We start from the raw sequence: 22,598 nt of genomic DNA, 5'->3' as shown, positions 1-22,598 counted from the left end.
TTCTTTTGGGTGTAAAAATCACATGAGGTAAGAACATTTATTCTTATTAACAAAGAGACATTTTGTGACATACTATTTGAAACAGTTTTTTCAGTGAAAAATTTTCTTGGAGAATATGAACAAAGAAAGACTGTAACCAATGGAATTTGTATGTGATAAAAGCATTTAACAGGGAAACAAAAATGAAAATTCATGTGCAATTTTGAACTGAGGTAAAAAGTGAGACTTTAAAAGGACATTTGAAAGCTTTATGTAAAGAAGTACTGGACATTGCAGAACTGGACATTGCAGAACTGGACATTGCAGAAGTTTTTGACAGAAGGAATTTATAAACTGGTGGTTGGGACTGTACTATTGTATTAAGAATCGAAAGAAAAAATATATACATGTAGAAAGTATGTTGAATGCAGAGGAGAATAGGGATGTTGTAAATTACTGGGACAACCTAAAATATGTCTTTATTTTTATTTATTTAGTCATTTAGTTATTTATTTAGTTTTTATGGAAAAGAAGGACATTTAATAAGTAACTCCAAAAAAGAAAATGTTATATTTGTCCAGAAATGGGACAAGATGCAAAAACATGTGAATTGAAATGTTATAAATGTAGCAAAACTGGGCATTTATGGTTGGATTACTAAAATGAAAATACTAGTAATGAAAAAGAAAAAAGGAAGAGAAGAACATGAAAAAAGAGAACAAATTTTAGAAGTAGTAGAAATAGAAGAAAAATTAGATGAGAAAAAAATTAATAAAGAATTCATAGAAGAAGATTCTGAAATAAGTGATAAAGAAGAGAATTTCAGAGGTAGTAAAAGAAAAAAAATATTTTGGTAAAAAGGTAAAAGAAGAAAAAATTTAAAGGGATAAGCACAAAAGAAAAAAAAGAAAGTAAATGGATGAAAAAGAATATATGCAGCTAATGATGGGGAGCTGATATAATGTTTAAGATGTTTGAGTCATAGAAACAAGGTACAGTGATTGATTCTCATATTTGGATGGGAAATTGGCTTGAATTAGGATGACCTATTAAAAAGGCTAGCCTAGTAATTACCTGGGAACTTATGAAACCATGAACCTAATGAAAAGGGAAAATGAAAATGTTAGAATGATTTCTTTAATTGTGAACAGCATTACGAATATAGTAAGAAGAACAAGGGTTTTGGAGCAATGTAATATATGTGATGTAGATGCAGTTATTTAGAAAACACAAGATTTTTAACAAATGAAGAAAGATTACAAACAGAGAGACTATTGGGAGGAAAGATAATCTGCAATTTGAGAAATAAGAGATGTTCTGGAATAGCCATATTAAGTAGAAATACAGTAAAGATATTAAATGTTACTTTAGCAAAAATGGGAAGATTAGGCATTGTAGATTTAAAATTGAAAGAACAAGTATATAGAATTATAACATTATATGCGTATACTAATTGTAAAGAAAGGGAAATGCTATTTCATTAGGTTTTAGAATATATAGTGATAAATATGAATATTATAGCAGAAGACTTTGTGATTTATGAGGCAAGCATAAAAAGAAAGGAAATGACATAAGAAAAATGTTAGAAGTTAAAAGATGTGGTAACTTAAAACTTGGGACAAAAATATAGACTTACAAAAGGAGTATATATAGAACTGAAATTGATTATTTTATGGAAGCCTTAGTTATAGGAGAAGGGTGGTAGTTAAAATATGGTTTTCTGTTCATCTTGCAATATGGCTAGCGATAAAGGAAAACAAGGAATATATACAAATAGGCAAAGGGATAAAAAGGATAAACAAGAAAGCATGTAATAAAGAAGGAATGAGATTAGTAATACAGTTATGGAAAGATCATATTGCTATGAGAAGATTTAAAAAAAATGTCTGAATGGTAGATGATATATATGGAAAATATAAAAAAATCTTTTTACAGAGCAATGTGATGTGAGAAAAGTAGAGAAAGAAAAATATAAAAGAATATATAACAATGATTTGGAAGATTTAGAACATTATGATAGAAAGTACTTTGACAAAGAGAAAGAATTATATGAAAGAAGTTAAAAAATACAAGAATTGTTATATAAGCAAAGATATTTTTTCCAAGGAAAAAGACAAGTATAAAATTACTTAAGCAGATTAGTAGATGGTAGAGTAATGAGAGAAATAAAAAAATGTAAAATGTAAAATAGAAAGAACTCAGGAAAAGATTATGAATAGTGTAAATGTTTAAAGGAAAAAAGAAGGTAGTAAAAAACCACGGAAAGTAAAAAAGTTAACAGAGAAGGAGAATAAATAGTTGGAAAAGGAGATTTCTTTAATTGAGCTAGATAAAGTATTAGGATAAGTAAACACAGATTTGGCTGCAAGACCAGATAGAATAGAGAATGAAATGTATAAAGATGTAAGAGATTGTCAAAAAACAAAAACGTTTTAAAGATTTTGAATGAATGGTTAAATGAAGGTTTTATGCATAAAGAATTATGCAGTGGAAAACTTCAATTCATATGGAAGAAGGAAATACAAGACTAAACACTGTGGACTGATAGTATTGAATAATAACACTTTTACTATCTGTATGAAAATAATATAAAATAGATTTGATACTAAAATGGAAAACATTATGGAAAATAGTATATATAATATAAAGGTGAAGGATTTTCAAGAATTATTAATGACAGAAGCATGTAGGAAGGTTGTAGTGGATTGAACAATATATTTTGAAGTGTCTTTGTCTTGCTATTCTTCTGTGTGTGTGCACATATGCGTGTATGTCTTTAGGGGCATTCTTGTAGCTGCCTGGATGACTGTGTGTGTGTGTGTGTGTGTGTGTGTGTGTGTGTGTGTGTGTGTGTGTGTGTGTGTGTGTGTGTGTGTGTGTGTGTGTGTGTGTGTGTGTGTGTGTGTGTGTGTGTGTATTTAAAGTAGCTGTAATGACGGGTACTGAGGCAGTCTGTAGGATTACAGTTACTGGCACCAGTGTGTGTGTGTGTGTGTGTGTGTGTGTGTGTGTGTGTGTGTGTGTGTGTGTGTGTATAAAGTAGCTGTAATGATGGGTACTGAGGCAGTCTGTAGGATTACAGTTACTGGCACCAGTGTGTGTGTGTGTGTGTGTGTGTGTATGTGTGTGTGTGTGTGTGTATGTATAAAGTAGCTGTAATGACGGGTACTGAGGCAGTCTGTAGGATTACAGTTACTGGCACCATCTGTTGTTTGATCACAGATGATGGTAATACTGCTTTACATCATTCCAGTTCCACCCTCGTCATTAAACTCTCCCCATTGTTTTGAAGTAGCTAGCCTCTACTGTGTTTGATTGCATAGGTTTGTTACACCATGGAAAGTGTTTGCCAAGATACCATAGTTACAGATATAAATAGTTCAATTTAATATTACACTGGCTTTGGTCATTTTATTTTTTATTTTGCCTTAATGATTTTTCTAAAGAACATTTTTTGTTAAGTTTACATACATGTAATGGTATCAGCTGAGTGATGCCAAAATATCCTTTTTTTAAATCTTAATTCAAGTGCATGACATTTTTTTTCTTATTGGTAATGGACTATAACCTATTTACACAAGAAAGTTAAACTGCTTTCTTCTTAGTGTGAGGATGTGACTTTTTGTTTTCCTTTTTCTTATGGACTTTATCCTGTTTACAAAAAGAACCTGCACTATTTTCTACAGCAGATGCTATTTATTTTAAATGCACTGATACAACTGTAAAGGTTAATAACCAATTCTAAAAGGCTTGCTGGAGTATTTTGCTGACTGCCTTTAACTGCAAAGTTTTTGTCATTTCGTGCATCTAATCTTTGTTTATTCTTTTCGGCATGATAATGCTTTCATAATGTGGTTGTCTTTTCTCCTGAAAGCTATGTTTTAATATACTTTGTAAAGGATCATCAGATAAGATTGTACCTTCATCCATGGCTACTGTAGCACATTGTTTATTCTAAGCTTAACTCAATGCAGTACAAGTTCAGCCATCATCAGATCTTTGTGTAAAGATTTAACACATCCACTTACACTTGACTATCTCACATCACCCAAACAGTCAATAACTTTAGTTTCACTGTGGTGGACAAAGCTGGTCTTAAATTCCCATAGCATGCAGTGCAGAGTAGAGAGTATCCTTCACTGAAGAAAATGGTTAGCGTTGTTTCCTCTCAGCTTCAGGGACTGTGCATCATTTCTGTCCACTGGATACTGTCTGTGTGGAGCTTTCATGTTTTCATTTCACACTAGTAGGCATTATCTCAGTGCTTTAGTTTCTTTACACATTCCAAAGACATTTTATTTACACTGATTGAATAATTTTAAAAGTTCTTAAGTTTGAGTTGTGCTGCCTTTCTACCATGTTTGTCCTTTATATACAAATATAGATTTCTGTGGAAGTAACCCACTTAATAAAATATAATAAATAAGAAAAAACGCACACATACCTTCTCATATTGTTAAAATAAAAAAAAAACATAAAAGATATAGATCACAAAAAAAATCATAAAAGATATAAAAGATATAGCACAACATCAAATTTTATTGCACACTTATACAAGATAGGCAGACTATAAGCAAGGCAGTATATACTGTTTATAATTGGAAATGATAAAAGCTGTTAAGGAAACAATAAGGAGCAATGATAATAAAAAATGTTCATGGTTAGAACTTTTTCTGTAAGCCCAATGGGAAAAGTATTAAAACCAGGTGGATATAGTTCAGAGATCTGTAACTGATATTACACAGCCATGAGACCCACCCAGTGTGGAATATTAGTATAAAGGGCTGTAACGTCTAAAGTGCATAAATAACATTCTGGTTCTGTTTGTGCATCGGATAGAATCTGCAAGAATTCTGTTGTATCTTGTATTCTTGCTCGGACATGTTTTAACAAGGGTCGCAGATACTTTGTAAGAAAAACTGCCAAGGGCTCAATGAGGGAACCCCTCCCTGAGACAATGGTCTACCTGGTGGATTTGTTAAAGATTTATGAATCTTTGGTAGAAAATAAAGGTATTGTCTACTGGGGTCCATCACCATCAGATGTTCAGAAGTGGTTTTGGAAATAATGCCCTCCTTGACTGCAATTGGCAGTTGAGGAGGGCATTATTTCCAAAGCCACTTCTGAACATCTGAAGGTGATGGACCCCAGTAATTCTTACAGATTCTATCCAATGCAGATACACATCTCTGAACTATATCCATCTGGTTTTAATACTTTTTTCATTGGGCTTACTGAAAGAGTTCTAACCATGAACATTTTTTATTATCAGGAGGAATTTTTCTGGCAGACATGGGGTACAGCCATGAGGGCATCTTTTGCCCCCATATATGCAGATCTGTTTATGGCTTATTTGGAACAACAATTAATCTAAGATCCTCTTCATAATATATACATACCCAAGATTGACATCTGGCGCCGCTATTTGGATGATTGCTGGTTGATTTGGAAGAGTGATTTGGAATACCTTAATGAGTTCATTCTATATATGAATGATAACAAGTGGGGTTTACAATTTACATGTCATAATGACCAAAAACAGATAACCTTCTTGGATGTTTTGGTCACTAAGCATTTGGATGGCACCCTTGATACTCAGTTCTTCCTTAAATTCCCCGATTATAATTCTATATTACATGCTACCAGCTCTCATCCGGCACATGTTACGTGTGACATTCACAAATCACAATTCATTAGGCACAAACAGATTTGTTCTGATGCTACACAATATGAGAACTACAGAATATGGTTCAGAGATTTAAACATAGGGGCTATAAGCCTGGGGCTATTACTATGGCTTGCCATCAGGTATCTGGGAAGGATAGGTCAGAATTAATGAAATATAAGACCAAATCTAGAAACGCTTCTACCCAGCTCAGGTTTACTACTACGTATGGCAGGAACATGGACATGTTTTGTCAGGTTATTTATCGTAATTGGAACATACTGTAGGTGGATCATAAACTTGGGCACTTGGTTAATGACAGGTGCCATTTTGGTTTTAGGAGAGGCAAAACAGTGGGTGCATATCTTAATCACTATAAGCACCGATTAACCAGGGATAGAGGGTTAACACAGATAACACTCACAGGGGAGGCTGCTATTGAATGCTATCCATGTGGTCACTGTGTCCATTGTAGTAGTATTAATCGAATCAGCAGTTTCACCACTCATAACACAGCCAGGGTATATGATATTTGTTTCTTTGCTATTTGTTCTTCGGATTGGGTGGTGTATCTTGCTACCTGTTCCTGTGGTGCTTTTATGTGGGCCAAACATCTAAGCCTTTGAAAATTTGGGTTAGTCATCATCTTAGTGACATTAAACATCAAAGGACTAGCAATGCCTTGTATAAGCATGTTTTGTTACATCCATCTGCCAGGTTTAGGTTTACCATTATTGATATTATTAAGGGCAAAAGAAACAATGTTATTGACTGGCATACAATTTTAGATAACAAAGAGAAAAAATGGATAGTCAGACTGGGAGGTTTGTCCCCACCTGGACTTAATGGTCAATTATGATCAGCCAGTTTCAATCACTGTTTGCTGGTTTGGAGCCTATTTAAATATGATTTGGTGTTAGCCCTATTCACACTGATGAAGGCTTTGGTGTTTATGCCAAACCAGTTTGTCTTGCTATTTTTTGAATAAAACGCTGGTCTAACCAACTCTACAAGTGCTGGCTGTGTTCTTTGGAACTTATAGATCCTATGATCTCCTTGGATCTACTACCAGGTTAGCCTACTAGGCGTTGAATACCCTATCATTCTTAAAACACTGTCTAGAATTTTCCATCTGAGTACAAATGTAATAATTTGTTTGTGTATCTGTTTTTGTGCTTGTTTACATCTGTGTAAGAATCCTTTTATTTGTGTTTTATTTTGTGTTTTAAACTGTAAAAATGTAACAGTTCCTTGAATCTCTTTTTGAAGTTTTTCTCCACAGGCCTCCGCTGAAAATGGACATGTAGCCAGTTGGACTATCCCGGTAAACAAATGTAAAATACATAAATAAATAAATAAATAAATAAATAAACAAACAAACAAATAAATAAATAAATAAATAAAATATTATTTCAGTAAATATTTTATCTTTCTATGTGTAGAAAGGTGGGGAGGCACAATAACAGGTGGAATCTACAGTATATGTGAGGTGGTAACTCATGCATATCAAAATAAACTAACAATTAAAGGAAAACTCCACATTAGAACTTAAAATTTTTTTTTATTTTCATTGTATCTGTGTTTTTTCAGCAATGTTAATGCATCACAATCACCCTAAGTACTTCTTAAAAAAGGCTGATATGTTTTTTTTTTTTAAACAAAATGGCTGCCATGGGGTCTGGCATACTAACATGCTCTTGTTTTACTTCTTTCATGTCCCCTTCCCAGAATTCATTTCACATCCCCTTTATATGAGTCATGCTAGACATAAGTAAGTTATGTTGTCTTCCTTTGCATTGACATATAATGGAAGGGTGACAGAGTGGTGAGTGGTTAGCATTGTTGAATCATAGCAAGAGGTTCTCTGGTTTGATTCTTGGCTGGGGTGCCTTTTATGTGGAGTCTGCATGTCCTCCCTGCATTCATGTGGATTACCATCAGATGCTCCACTTTCTTTCCACATTCCAAAGACATGCACCTGGAGCATTTCTCCCTGGGCCTCCACTGAAAATGGGCTATTTCGCAGTCATCCCTTCCCAGTAAACAAATGTTAAATAAATAATATGCACCACAAGCTGTAGCAGGAGTGATGTCTTTTTTTCCCTGAATGACCATCATATACCTTTATCTTAGAACTTGTTTCAAGTTATTTGCAACAGGTATACATTCCCAGTCATGGTAAGCAACAATATTGCATACTTTTATAAGAATGTTTGGTCTGTAATCCAAAAAACAGCACTGACAGATCCTCACATATTCTTCCAAAAGTGCCAAAACTGTCAGTTCAATCCAGGAGCTTTTTGCTGACACTTCAAAAAACTGGTTCTGCTGTTCACCAGTGTCTCCAATAGGAGGATGATTTTTTTTTTTTATCATGACTTCTGGAGAAATTTGTTTGCAGTTTTTGTTCAAACATATTTTACAAGCACAGCATGAAAGAACAAAAAGCTGCAACCATCCCTCCTTGAATTTACACTGTTATAAGATTTTGTTTTTGAAATGAGGCACAGATGCCTTCAAGTATTATACTTTCTTACTTCTGTTGCATTGCTGTCCCTTGATTTCTTATATAAAAACATACTAACACTTCATCAAAGCCATAATGCTTGAGAATGATAAATCCATAGTTCTCTCTGCTGCTTGCAAGACTGAACTACTATTTCTTATAAAACTAAGGCACTCACACAAACTAATACCACTTACAAATCCATCACGATGCAAAATGTGGTCAACTATTGAGTTAACACCTTTTCTGGATGCTCTAAGTGGGGCATTCTTCCTGAAACTTGAGATTTTGAAGAAAAGTCCATGCCAACAACCAATGAAATAAAAATTACTTGTATCTTATCACCAAAGTGATAAGCAATGTTGTTCATATGACTTTAATGTGATAGAAAGATAATTTAAATGCAGTGTAATAGCTTTTTATTTTGTAACGTATAAAGACATTTGCAATTTTAATATCCTGCCTTCCATTCAGGACAGAACTGTCAAAGTCACCCCCCCCCCAAAAAAAAAAGAAAGGAAATGTGGTAACCTTGTTAACTAAGTGTACTGATACTGTCTGTATTCCTCTTTGTAACCAAGACAGTGGAAAATGTTTCACAACATTCTACAATTTTTTATAGCATCTTCTGTCTTCAGAAAGACTGATTACTTACGTAAGATTGTAGGTAGTATGCAACAGGAAAAACTAGAGGCTTCCTTGTATCTATGGTAAGTCATACAAGAGGGGACAAATTCCTCTGCCAAAGCATGTGAGATGTTAAGCTTAATAAAAGTAGGTGAGCCTTCCCTTCCTTTGATTCCAAGGCAAGGAATTTAAAGTTTTAGAAAGGACTGACAGTTTTTTAGTAAATAAACCATACTGCAGCCATAACATAGAGAGAAAACTAAGCTAAAGTTTGAGATAAACTGTAGGAAAGCATGGGATTTTTCATTTGTAATTTTGCTAATAATGCATTATCTGTATATTTACAAGCTACAGTGTTATACAAAATTGTTAGAGAAACTGTGAATGATATTATGAGTAGAAAAGAAGAAGAGCAAATCATGATAGGATATCTCAATAATGCATTTAATATGATTGATCATGAACTCTTATGGGTAATAATGAAAGATTATAATATAAGTGAGAAAGTTAGGAAATTATGTATGTCAGCTTATAGTAATAATAAAGTAAAATACTTGAAAATGCCTGGTTGAGGTACATATGAATAGTGTTGTAAGACAAGGATGTTCATTGAGTTGCATACTCTTTGCATTAGTTATGAATGTGATAGTATGTGAAACAAATTACAAAATAATGAAAGTGGTGTATATAATACCTGAAGGCTTAAGAATTCCAGTTCTGTTAACATATGGAGATGACATTATACTAATTGAAAAAAGCAAAAACAATATTTGGATAAAGGATAAATAATTTACACAAATGAGTGCCTAAAGGTGATATGAATGGCTTTAAATAAAGAGAAAAGAAAAGGTTTAGGTGCTGTAGTAAAGACAGAGGTTATATATTTTAAAAATGAATGACATTTCTGTGTTTGGTATAAAATTTGTAAATAAAGATCTAAGTAGTATTCAATGGAAAAAATAAAAGAAATAAAACAAACATCTTTTCTGGAGAACATATAAATTCTCTATCAGAAGAAAAGCTCATTTGATAAATTCAGTACTGATGAGTAAAAACTAAAAGAAAAATCTGGCTAAGTTAGAGTTTCCACTGTGTGATTCCTTAAAACTCTTGTTTTAGAGGCACATAGGGTATATGCAAATGACCCCTTAAGGTCATCAGGTGTTTCAGCTATATGGCAGTTCTGAATGACCATGGGCCGGATTCAGGAAGGCTTGCACAGAGTCTTAGAGTAAGACTCCATGCAGCCATCATGTCCGATGAGTGATCCAGGAACAGCCTGCAGGGGCGTGCAAGAGAGCTCCTAAAATGGCTCTTACACGGACAGGCCTGGGATATGCAAATGACCTTAATTGCAGGTGAAAGGCATGCAAATGAGGTAGATTTGTGATTCAGGAAACCCGAACCTGTCCGAGTAAGAGCAGTGTTATTTGCAGAAATGTACTCAGTTGACAACTGAGTACCGTTCTGCAAATAGCAAAACGGAGCTGTGACAGCTCCAAATAAAGGTTGCATCCAGTGCAGGAAGCATGCCAATGGCCAAATATATGGCCATTGGAAATGTTTCCTGATGCAATATGAAAATAAAAATATTTTATTTTTTTTCGCCGATTTCCTATGTTTAACCGTAGCGCAGCGCAGCGCCGAGCAAACGGGCTGCGCGCTAAAACCCATAATACTAAAAATTAAAACCCACAAATGTGGATTTTATTGAAATTGTTAAAGTACAATGCAAGGGAATGGCAGGCTGAAGACAACATATCCACCGAGTAGAGGTTGCTAAGGGGGGAAGCTCAGTCTAAGAGATGTAACCAAGCATTAGTAGGCAATCCTGTGTAAATGAGGGTTAGGATAGTGAATTGCAAGTCTACATAGCAAATGAGCACAGTCAGTGGAGTGTAGGAGTAGGATAAGGGGAGTAATAGAGTAGAAGATAGGTGACATCATGAGGGGGGTATGTATGAAAGAAGTGAAGCTCATTGGAGCAGAGTGGCATGTGTCAGCTGTCATTTACATATCATGGAAAGAGGTGTGTCAACAGGTAGGCTAGGGAAAGCCAAGAAATGGAAGGTGTATGCTGTGGATAACACCAAAGTTTCTTGCTGAGCGTGCATGCGCGTGTGTGCGCGCCTGTAAACCTGAGTAAGACAGAGTGCGCGCGTGTAAGCGTGTGTGCACGCGTTTAAGCCAGAGTAAGCATGTATAAGGCTGTTTAAAGAGTTGTAAGCATGTTTGCGCTGGTGTGCGCACGTTTTAACTGGAATAAGCAGGTTTTAGTCCATGTAAGCATGTGTGCGCGCATGTTAGCTGCTGTGCGCGTGTTTGTGCTTGTGTGCGCGGCGCTCACCCCTGAGGAAACAGAAAGGAAAAAGGAAGCACAACAAATAGTAGGAAGCTATCAGGGACTACTAGCAGAGCTAGCAGGTGAAAACAATCAGAATCAGGCAATTACACAGGCAGTTCACTAGCCCAGCCCAGCATAGCACTTAAAACTCTGCAAACAACAGTCCATTATGTTTCTCACAACAGACACTGCAGTAAGCTAATAGAAGTGAAAACTGAAAAAGATTTACTGAGACAAAGAAATGTTAGGGGCTGCCATTGCTGTTATAAGGCGACATATGTAACATGCTGAGGGTGGTGACAATGTAAATGCTGCTGGACAACCCACAGTGAGGAGAAGGAGAAGAGTATACAGGCCCAGGGTAACCTACCAGGGGCTACATGAGCTGGAGATAGTGGAGCGCTATAGAGTGGACAGAGACCTCCTGCAGCAAATTGTTGAGCTGTGCAGGCCACGCCTCACACACAGAACCAACAGAGGGGAACCCATCCCAGTGGAAACCAAGGTATGTGTTGGCATAAGAATATTAGCAACAGGTACCTTCCAGAGACCAGCTGGTGATATGATGGGAATATCACAGGCATCACCATCCAGGGTACTGCACCAGATCCTGGATGCCATGTCAGCACATGTCGGTGATCATGTATATTTCCCCAATTCCCGTGAGGTATTGGCCAGCAATATGTGTCTCTTCCAGCAAATAGCGGAATACCGTGAGGTAGTGGGTGCAATAGACTGCACGCACATACGCATCAAAGCACCAGCCAGTGAGAGGGGTAGGGTCTACTTCAACCACAAGGGCTTCCCCTACATCAACTGCCAGATCATGTGTGATGCCCAGGGCATAATACTGAATGTGTGTGCGGGCTGCCCTGGAAGCTACCATGATTCCCATATCTGGCATCTGACACAGCTGTACCAAACATTTGCCAGTGGGGACATCCCACATGGTCACCTAGTGGGGATGCTGGCTATGCACTGGAGCCGTGGCTGATGACACCCATCAGAAACGCACACACACCGGAACAGGAACGCCATAATGAGGCATACGCACAAACACGTAATGTAATAGAGCATGTGTTTGGGCTGCTCAAGTCACGGTTCCGGTGCCTGGACACATCTGGTGGAGCCTTGCAGTACTCACCAACTACATGTACCCAAATAGTCATGGTATGTGCTATGCTACATAATATGATCCTGCGAAAACAGCTGCAGCAGGACCAGCATAGGCCTGGACCAAAGAGCCCCCCACCATTGCCAAGGCCATCACAGGCAGAGCGTGACTCGGAGGAGGAACAACCTGAGCCTGCCCCAGTAGGCAGAAGGAGGCATGCCTAGTATGCTTTGGCCTTGGCAAAGAGGCAACGCATAGCACATACACTGGCTCAGTAGGAACTCTGGAAATTATACCTCTCTCTGACTCGCACATATAATAAAAGGGATGCCTAAGTTGACACTACCTGCTTTAAAACATGTACAGGGAGTGTAGTATGTGCATCCAACATAGGCAGCCATGCAGCACCACCTAAGGCATGATTGCCATGTGTTAAGCAATATAAAGCAGTGCTAAACAGCATTTACCACCATGTAGTATATGCAAACAAAATCGCACACACCAGCTAGCAAAACTGTGGTCAATGTTGAGTAATATTGGGCAACGTCCAGCAATGCTGGCAAATATTGAGCAATGTCGGACAAGCCTGGTCTAAGTAGGGCATAGCTGAACAAAAGCCAACATGCTCATATTTGCTTAACTGGCCATTAAGCAGACTGGTCTGCTCAGTATAAAAATATAAAGCAGTGATGGGCCTCGAATCCAGGATACTGTGCACTATAGTCAAAGTACTGAACCACTAAACCATGACACTATTGCAGTGGTCAGCCTGTATGAAGGAATGTTGATAAGTCTATGCAAAGTATCTCATGGAAACCCTGCAGGCACAGCATAATCCTTGTCGAGGTATGACACAAAAGTGAGCCCTGCAGTAAGAACAGAACCTGACTTCCAACACACACAGTATAAATGTTAATACTGGTCATGTTCACACACATCAACAAATGTAGTGAACCTCAGATAGCAACATACTGAAAGGTCACACTGGGCATGCTCACACACTTGAATAAATGAGACAAATGTCAGGCAACAAAACACGGAATGGCTGAACTGGGCATGCTCACACACTTAGGCCATGTCGGAGTACAGCAGTGGGCCACGCATATCTGGCAGTTGCATGTGTTAACCCAGGAACCTGTCACTATACAGCAATCTGCCCTGTGCACACAGTTATATGACAACAGACACATCTATAATATAGTGAAACCCTGTCATAATCAAATATGTTCTGCAGATATTGAAGTTGTTCATATAAACTGGTAAAGCAAAGATGATAAAGACCTGCAAACAGTATCAGCAATAAACATTGTGCATCTTGAACATTAGCATAGGTTCAGAGGTCGATACTAGGCTATCTGCCCTAGGGCATGTACAAGCCTAGCCAGAATGTGTTTGGCATTCGCAACCCTGTCAGATTACTACACTGTGTGTGTGAATCGTAGGTCACACAAGATAGCCCATGTACATTTAGGCTAGTGTGCCTCTGTCTAGCAGGGACACAGAAGATATCCCAGGGGTAAACATATGATCACCCATACAGTCATCAAGATGTCTCCTGTAGGTGGTCAGTGGGTGGCTCTGCCTATGTGAAACTGGGATTACATTCTGGAGTGAGTGGAGCCCCTGGGATAAGAATCTGTCCTCCAGCATGTCCTATTAACATGTGTGCTGAGGTATACGTCCCTGGAGTGTGTAGCTCCAAGGGAGTCGGATATCCTGAGGTGGAGCATGTCCAGTAATTCTGGGTTGGGTATATCTGTAAACAACAGGCACACATCATATCCGAGTATGTGGTGAGTGATTGAGTAGAGCTGGAGTTACTGCATCCGAACTGTGCAGGGCATCTGTGTGAGTCCCTAGATCTGCTTGGTGAGGAACTTCTGTGGCCAGTACAGTTGCTGCAGGTGTCGGGTAAGGTACACCCCAAATGTGGCATTGTAACCAAGCATAGATGTGATGAGTATAGGGGCACAATGACCTCACTCGATCTAGATGTGAAACCATATGGGATAAGGTGGCCCACATAGAAGGTGTGTCCAACCACTTTGGCAACGTGAATGTCAAAGGCGACAGTACAAACAAGTCATGTCCCCAAACCCCTAACAACTCCTACCATATGAAATGGAGTACTACCTATGTGGTAATGTGTGGGCATGTTGTTATTCCCAAAGGGGATGACTATGCAACTAATGGCATTTAGCTGTAGGCCATGGCTCAGGCACCAGTCATCCATCTCTGTGAGACCCTGTTTGAGTATGCATGTGGCAGCTGGAGAGTTGATCATGGCACCCAGTTTGCAGTCAAGTGCAAACATGTTCAGCCATATCCCCCCTGTGGTAGTCTGTATGTCAGACAAATATATACAGAACAAGAGAAGTCCCAGGACCGAGCCGTGTGGGATGCCACGTGTAACTGGTGTATAGTCAGACATGGCACCTGCAATTCTGATCATGTGGGTGCTATCCCTGATCCAGGTATCAATCCATCGTGTGAGATATGTGTCCATATCGAAGCTGGTGAGCCTATGCATAATGGCCCAGTGGGTTATTGTGTTGAAGGGTTTTGCAAGGTTCAGGAAGGCTGTGTGGACAACCGTCCCTATGTCGATGGACCTGTTAGCCGTTTAAAGAATACAAACAGGTTCAAGAGGCAAGATCTGCCCACAACAACGTTGAAATGTGTAGGACACAGTGTCTGTAGGTTCCAGATGTCTATGTGTATGAGTCCCATGACAATATGCTCCAAAGCTTTGCAGAACAGGCTAGTTAGGCTTATAGGGCAATATTGTCTGTGGTCCATTGTGGCACCAACTCTGTGGAGTGGGACCACTGTTGCTGTAGGCCATTCCTTGGGTACATATCATGTAGAAACTCGAATATTGAACAGTGATGTAATGTGAGGGTTACATCTGTCATGAAGCTCGTGTAAGATGCAGGCTTGGACACCATCTGGTCACATTGATACTGTGATGTATGCTTTGGGGAGTGCAGCATTCACCTGTTACTGTGTGATGTCAGGGAGGTTATACTTTGTTCAGATGGATAGTTGCTCCTTAGGGGGGATGGGTGGGACACAAAGATTCATAGATTCATAGATTAGTACTAAGCTAACTGCCCTTGCGAGCCATTTTAAGCCTAGCCAATTATCCCTTGTGAGACTCTAGCCCTGCACCTTGTGTTTGTAAGCAAACACCTTAACCATTAGGCCACCCTCCTAGCCTTAACCTGTTTGCCAGGATGTTGGCAATGCCAGTGGGTTCAGGGTAAGTTTAGTCAGTATGCTGTAACTTACAGCATATCAGTGAGTGTCCACCCAGGTTCCTGACATAACTGAAGAAGGCCGTGTGGTAGTCCTACATGTCTGGTGCAATTGTCCGGTAGAAGCGGCCCTTAGAAAAGTTCATGAGTGATCGTAGCTGTCTGCTAGTACAGATCACAGATGCCTTCCCAGTCTGGGATTGTGCTCTATCATGTAGTAGCTTCCTCCTGACATTGTACAGCTTATTAATGGCTGGAGTCTACCAAACATGTCCCCTGCCATTGGAGTAGTGAGTCCTGTTGTTATTTGGGATAGCACAATCCATGCAGTCCACTAGGTGTCCATAGAATGTGTATGTAAAGGATTCAGCAGTGTGAGACATATTTGCCACTGTCTCAGGGTCTCTGAAGGATACCACCTTGCTTTGGTGAAGTGAGACGTTGGCTCATGAGAAGTTCACCAAGATTACCCAGGATGGGTGTGTGGAGGGTATATGTATGTCCAGTGAGATACATGTATGTTTTGACCTTACCGATGAGGGGTATATCACTGGTGTGGAACATAGAGTCCACGTGTTGGTGATGATCAGGTCCAATATGTATTCCCCCTTGTGTCTGTGCTGACTGGTTGTGCCATAGCATTTGAGTCTACAAATTGTAGCGACTGTTGGGTGTGGGTGTTGGGGCTTGAGTAGTATTCCCAGTCAATATTTGTGTATATGAAGTCACACAATATAATGGTGTTTGTGGAAACCTTCATATTCTCCATAGTTCCCATGAAAGCCGAGTGTGGTTCCTGAGTTTGGGAGGGTGGTCTGTAGCAGGCAACAAACTGAAAGGCAGTTTTGCACAATGGTAGTTGTATATGTATGGTCTGTGATGCTTTGTGCAGTGCTACTAACCCGGAGGTGTGTGTATCTGTGATGTATATGGATACTCCCCCTAGTTGTGTTGTCTGTTCCAAGTGATGTTGTCAGAAAGCATGGCATGAAACATAACCTGGTAGTGCTGGTGTGCATAAGCGAGCCTGAACCAGGCGTCTGTTAGTGCACAGATATCGCTATCCTCCATACTGAGGAGAGTCCTGAGTGGCCACAATATGAGGGTAACACATCTGGTGTTGAGCAGCATTACCCTTAGTTTCATTTAACCTGTAATGTCTATTGAGGTGGGATTGTCTTTTGAGCCCTGCTTAAAAAAGGCACTATGGTGGTAGCAAGAGCCTTAGCCAGCATTCAAAAGTCCAAGGGTGACAGGTGCAAGCTGTCCATAGTGAAGCTACATGACATGTTGAGCATGTCCCCATGGCTGACAGACACTGTGTCCCCTAGGAATGAAACAAATTTGTTAGGCAACTGTTAAACATGATATGTGTGTCTGTATACTGTGACATCATAATTGGTGGGTGTAAGATGCTAGACAAGGTCAGGGTCATACTTGTCCGGGCTACATGATCAGAGTGTTCCTTCATGTGTCATGTCATGTGGTCCAGGGAGTAACGTCTGAGGGTTTACGCACCAGCATGGACAATGATGGTGCCGGTCCTGTACTTGCTTTGGAGTGACCTGACTGCCTGTGTTATGCGGCAGATCCTGGCACCCGACAGACAGCCCAAAGTGACTATTCCCATGTTAGGGCTGGTGAGTGGTACGTCAGTGTGTCTGACAATAAGTGTCACCTATTACAAGTGTATTAGGTGTGTTGTTTAGCCCGAAGGGCAGTTACTGTGTGGCACACTGACATTGTGAACTATGTGATATGTGGGTATTGTAGTGGGGTAGCAGTTGTGTGTGCGCTTGCTTTGGAGGTCTCTGCTGCTTAGGCAGAGTACATTTACAGCATCCGAGTATGTCTATGTGTGATAATGTGGTTTAAGTGCTGTTGCTAGAGGATATGTGAGACTGATATGTGGTGTATGTGGTTACCTTCACCACCTGATAGAATGCGCCAGTCATGGGTTGAGAGAGTTCAGCATCCTGTATGTCTATATAGGTGCATCTCACACATATATATGAGTTTGTCGGGAGGAGGACAGGGTTGTCTGTGTACATGAGGCAGATGTGACATTGTGTCAATATCACAATATCCACCAGCTGGACTGGATAGTGCACATGAAACTGACCCCTGGACATGCCAGGATATTATGATGACATACTCTGTAGCCTGATCACAAAGGATCAGTAGGATGTTAAGCATGTAAAAGAGTGTAACAGGGATTAGTGCTCATGTATGTTGGTATTTTGTAAAGAGTAGCTGAGAAGGAGTCCAGACTGAATCATGACACCTCCTTCAGTTATGTCATAAATAGCAATGTACACCCATATATGTCCAGAGTTAGGGCCAACTGTACCTGACTGACAATGCCAACATCCTGACAGACAGGCCCATATGTACATACCCATCTCCCACTGACAATAGTCCATATCATCATACCAGGAGATATCACATGTAGAATGGATGAGCAGCTACCCCCACTGCCAAAAGCATGGCAGCAAGTGGAATACATTGATTCCCAATATGTGTCATGCACAAACTACAGAACAAACAGATCCTGCACCTGAACAGTCAGCTGAGCCACACCCCATACACAGGATGTGGAGCCGTTGAATGTGTCACAGCTACATATGGCACTCCCCAGAAGTGTTGGTGCACAACACACCATGGGAAGTCAAGTCCAGTATGCCTATGAAGTCTGATCTGCAAGAGTCCATCATGGTTGCAGTCATAAACAGAGCTATTGGAAGCTGACATACGCACAACCCTACCAACTGTGGTATGTTCATGTGCGGATCATGGTTCCCAAACATGCCAGACTGTTTGCAAGGCAGCCACCTAGGACATACATCAATGAACACATCTACACGTGTCACATAGACTTTCAATAGCCCTTTATCAACATCCCAGACACATGTAGTATCCACAAAACCAACAAGCTGTGCATAAATATGTGTTGACATATGACGGAATGTCAATGTGTCCACTGATAGATCACACAAGGTAAGGATTATGAGGTCTTGTTGAAGCTGTTGAGACCTGCTGACCCACATGGACCATTCCTGGAATGGCATAAAACAAAGTGTACACACATCACCATGTCCAGTCTGATGATGTCACCATCCTACAAATACAGCAGGAGAAGGGAAACCAGCCAGTAAAGCAAATAGCATGCCATGTTAATGTGTCTTTCTCTAGTATCATAACATAGTTAGGTAGGGGCTTGAATCCTGCAAACAGTGAGTGTGTGTATGTGTGCAGTTTCCTTTGAGAGGTGTTCCCTTTTTGGAAACTGGAAAAACACACTAAAAGAAGTACACTCCTCCTTGGAAAGACTGATGATGTCACCATCCTACAAATATAGCCGGAGAAGGGAAACCACCCAGTAAAGCAAATAGTGCACCGTGTTAATTCATCGCTCTCTAGTATCATAACATAGTTAGGTAAGGGTTTGAATCCTGCTAATTTTGACTGTGTGTGTGTCACTGTTGGTCAATGCAGTGTGGGTTTTGCTTTTACTATGGTATGACATATTATGATTACAACAGTAAGTGCATTGCACACATCAGGTACCTGCATGGCAAATATATATGTGTACATGTCCCCTCAATCAGTACATAGATGTGAAGCCTGCATACTACATGAATACATTTGTTTCCATTTACAGGTTGTGCCGCTGCTTCTCAGATCGTAGGTCACATATGTATGTATGTGACAAGGCTGCCCACTGTTGTGTTCTGCGGCCAGGGTCATCTGTGGCACACACACCCATGACAGTTACTTAAGAGTAGTGTGAGTGAGGGTATATGCCTGGGGTATATGTCAGACATGTTCATACACAGCAGAAACTGCCAATAATGGACAGTCTTTATAGGTATACAACTGCCTTGTGGATAAGCATTCAGGCCTCTAATGTCTTATGTGATACACCTTGAGACTCCACAATACCTATGGGTATGTGGATACCAAGGGACACATGACATACCATGAGGCTGTATGTACACATTGGTACCCAACATACATGTTGAGGGCTACCACCTGTGTGGTACTGACGGGATAGTATGTATAGTGCATGAGGATGACTATGCCATAGTCGGCTTACTGCTATACAGCATGTATCAGACAACAGGTATCTGTCTGTATGAAACCCTTGTGTAGGATATGCGTCCCATCCAGGGAATGCATTGTAGGCCAATACATGCATTTCCATATTTGGATGGACACATCCCTAGTGTGTCTGCATGTACCTAAGGGGGCTATATGCCAAACAGGTGTGGTCACAGGAATGGGTGGCGGTCATTACCACTGGTTAATGTTATAGTGTAGCACCAGAAGGATCCAATTGTTACTGAGTTCCCTACAACTGTGTGTCATTTGTCAGGACATCATCCAATGATTGCTTATAGTCATGATGCTGAGGTTGTGTATACTACCAGACCACAAATCATTGACAGATATTAACGGTCTCACCCACAGCATAGTGTCAACCCATGTCATACACATGTCTACCCATGTTAGTACATAACTGTAGCAGAATGCATACTGGCCATTGAAAGATACTATGAGATGTTAACAATGTGTACGACAGGGTATGCCACACATCCCATGTGTCCACTACGCACATACATGCAGATTGTGCGCACCAATCATGTTCATGGATGTACACTTGCTAAACTGTACTGCACACATCACACACGTACTGTCCACTCACTAACACATGCTGGCAACACATTACACTTCAGGCAAGTGGCACATGGGTGGACAATACATACTCAGACCTAACAGTGGTGTAAACAATGCTACATTGACAATCTGAGCTTTGATTCATAATGTCTGCTCAGATATACCTACAAGGATGTTGTTACACTTCCTTGTTGACAAATTGCTATTATTGCTACACTACTATAGTGCCACCCTGTGCATCAGCACCATGTTAGCCTGCTCCTCTGTCAATGTTGCAGATGACAGGAGACGACACAGGTATCATCGTATACACAGGGCATTTTGTTGTTTGCCAGAGCTGACCCATCCAATCGACATGTCTGTGTGTGTGTGTGTGTGTGTGTGTGTGTGTGTGTGTGTGTGTGTGTGTGTGTGTGTGTGTGTGTGTGTGTGTGTGTGTGTATGTGTGTGTGTGTAAGGGACAACAGTACAGCATGGACCAATGCTGATGTAATGTGTGTGTGTGCATGTGTGAGGCCTAGTTGTTTGGTTAATGTGTGTGTGTCTGCATACGCACAGCTCCACCATGTGGCTGCCATATATGGTAGTTTGTGGGACAGCCACAGACTGTACCTGCTAGGCTGTACAGATCACTGTCTCTGGCCACGGACACAGTACCTGTGCCTGGCAGGGGTGCTATGGACAGTATCAGGTACCAACCCTGACTGGGTACTGTCATCAGAGGCAGAGGTATGATGACTGGACCCATGTCCCTGCTGGTACTGGCCAGAGCCACTTGCATGTGGTCTACTGGGATGGTCAATGGACAGGCCAGCCCCAGCATTGCTGGGGCTGGTACTGCCACTACGGGAGCGGCTGTGAACTGTGGGCCATCCGCGACCACTGCCACCTGTTGCTGTTGCTGGCATGCGTCTGCGTCAATGTTGCAACCGTCCCGCACGGTCCTGGCTCATGGAAGACATGTTGTGGAGGGCATCTAATGTCTCCACCCAATGTCTATCAATGACCTCGGTGTAAGTCCAGATGGCACCGGCAAGGTCACGGATGCTGTCATTGATAACGGTGTAATGTGCCCTCTGCACCCTAAGTCCCTGCCTGTTGTACCATTCCATAGTTGCCTGAGCCTGCATTACAGCCCGGAACATACTGGACGTCATAAGACCTGTGAGGGCATGCCCGCCAGGGGCAATATGACCAGCGGTGCTCCCGAGAACCCCTGGACCTCCACCTATGTGGTACCATTCCAGGAATACGGCTATGGCTGCTGTGAGGGGATGCAAGTGCCATGGGTACCACACTCGCCTGGTCAATGCCAACTGTATGCTGTCCCACGCCTATGGCCATTGATGGTGAGGGATGTATTGACAGTATGAGTGTGCACATAGATGGGGTTGAATGCTGTGTACTGTCGATTGGCGGACCAACGACAGACCCTGTCAAACCTTCCTGTTCCAAAATACATGTCTCATCATCACCACTATTCATGGTAGTGGCTTCAGGTTGCCTGCTGCTTTCGCCAACCCCTAACTCAGCACCTGTGAGCGGAAGATAGGAAACACACTTTACGGTCTGCACATGAACACATGCACACATGCACACATGCACACATGCACACATGAACACATGCACACATGCACACATAAACACATGCACACATGAACACTAATACACTCCTCACTACAGCACATACACACACATACCAGCAATCCAACACATCCTCTCTAGTGGGTGAAGGTGGGTGTCAGTATCACAAGGTAAACAGTCACCACACAAGTGTCAGCATACAGAATATGTGTTGCACAAGACCATGCAGTGCAAGTTTAGATGCCCCTATTAAATTGCAGTATACATGGCTTTGATGCAACTGTGTAGTTGTTCAGTGATTGGCTACACCCTGGAACACAATGTGTACATGGACACAACATTGCTGTGCAGGTATCATCAGCCCTGCAATGCCCTGTGCACAATCACTCACAAGTATACATGCCATGGCTGCATGTGTTATCTGTGTGACACATAGATATCCATGTCTGAGTGCAGTGTCTGTGTCCATAGCAGATAATAGTGGGCATGGGTGCAACACATGCATGCTATGTACACATACGGGATGTGTGGTGCATGTTGACGTGAAGGAATCCCAATGCTCGCCATGGCCAGTGTACAGTGGTTATGATGAGTGTGGGACATATTGCAGATATGTCGGCGCCAGACATGGCATGGCATGCTGCACGACTGCAACACTGAACACAATACATACCCAATGTGTGTCAAGACCTATACACCAACTAGCATTCCAGGACATATATGTGACACGTTGTTTGGATGGTGACTGCTGTGCATATTGTGTATAGGTGCACATGTTTGCACACACACAACATTGAGGTGCAAAGCAATGACTGCTATGAGTAGTCCTGTGGTCACTGTAACTG

This window comes from Protopterus annectens, chromosome 4.part0 (assembly GCF_019279795.1).
Source record: "Protopterus annectens isolate FY-2018-M chromosome 4.part0, PAN1.0, whole genome shotgun sequence".
NCBI classification, from domain to species: Eukaryota; Metazoa; Chordata; order Ceratodontiformes; family Protopteridae; genus Protopterus; species Protopterus annectens.
Note: the sequence above shows the minus strand (reverse complement) of the source record.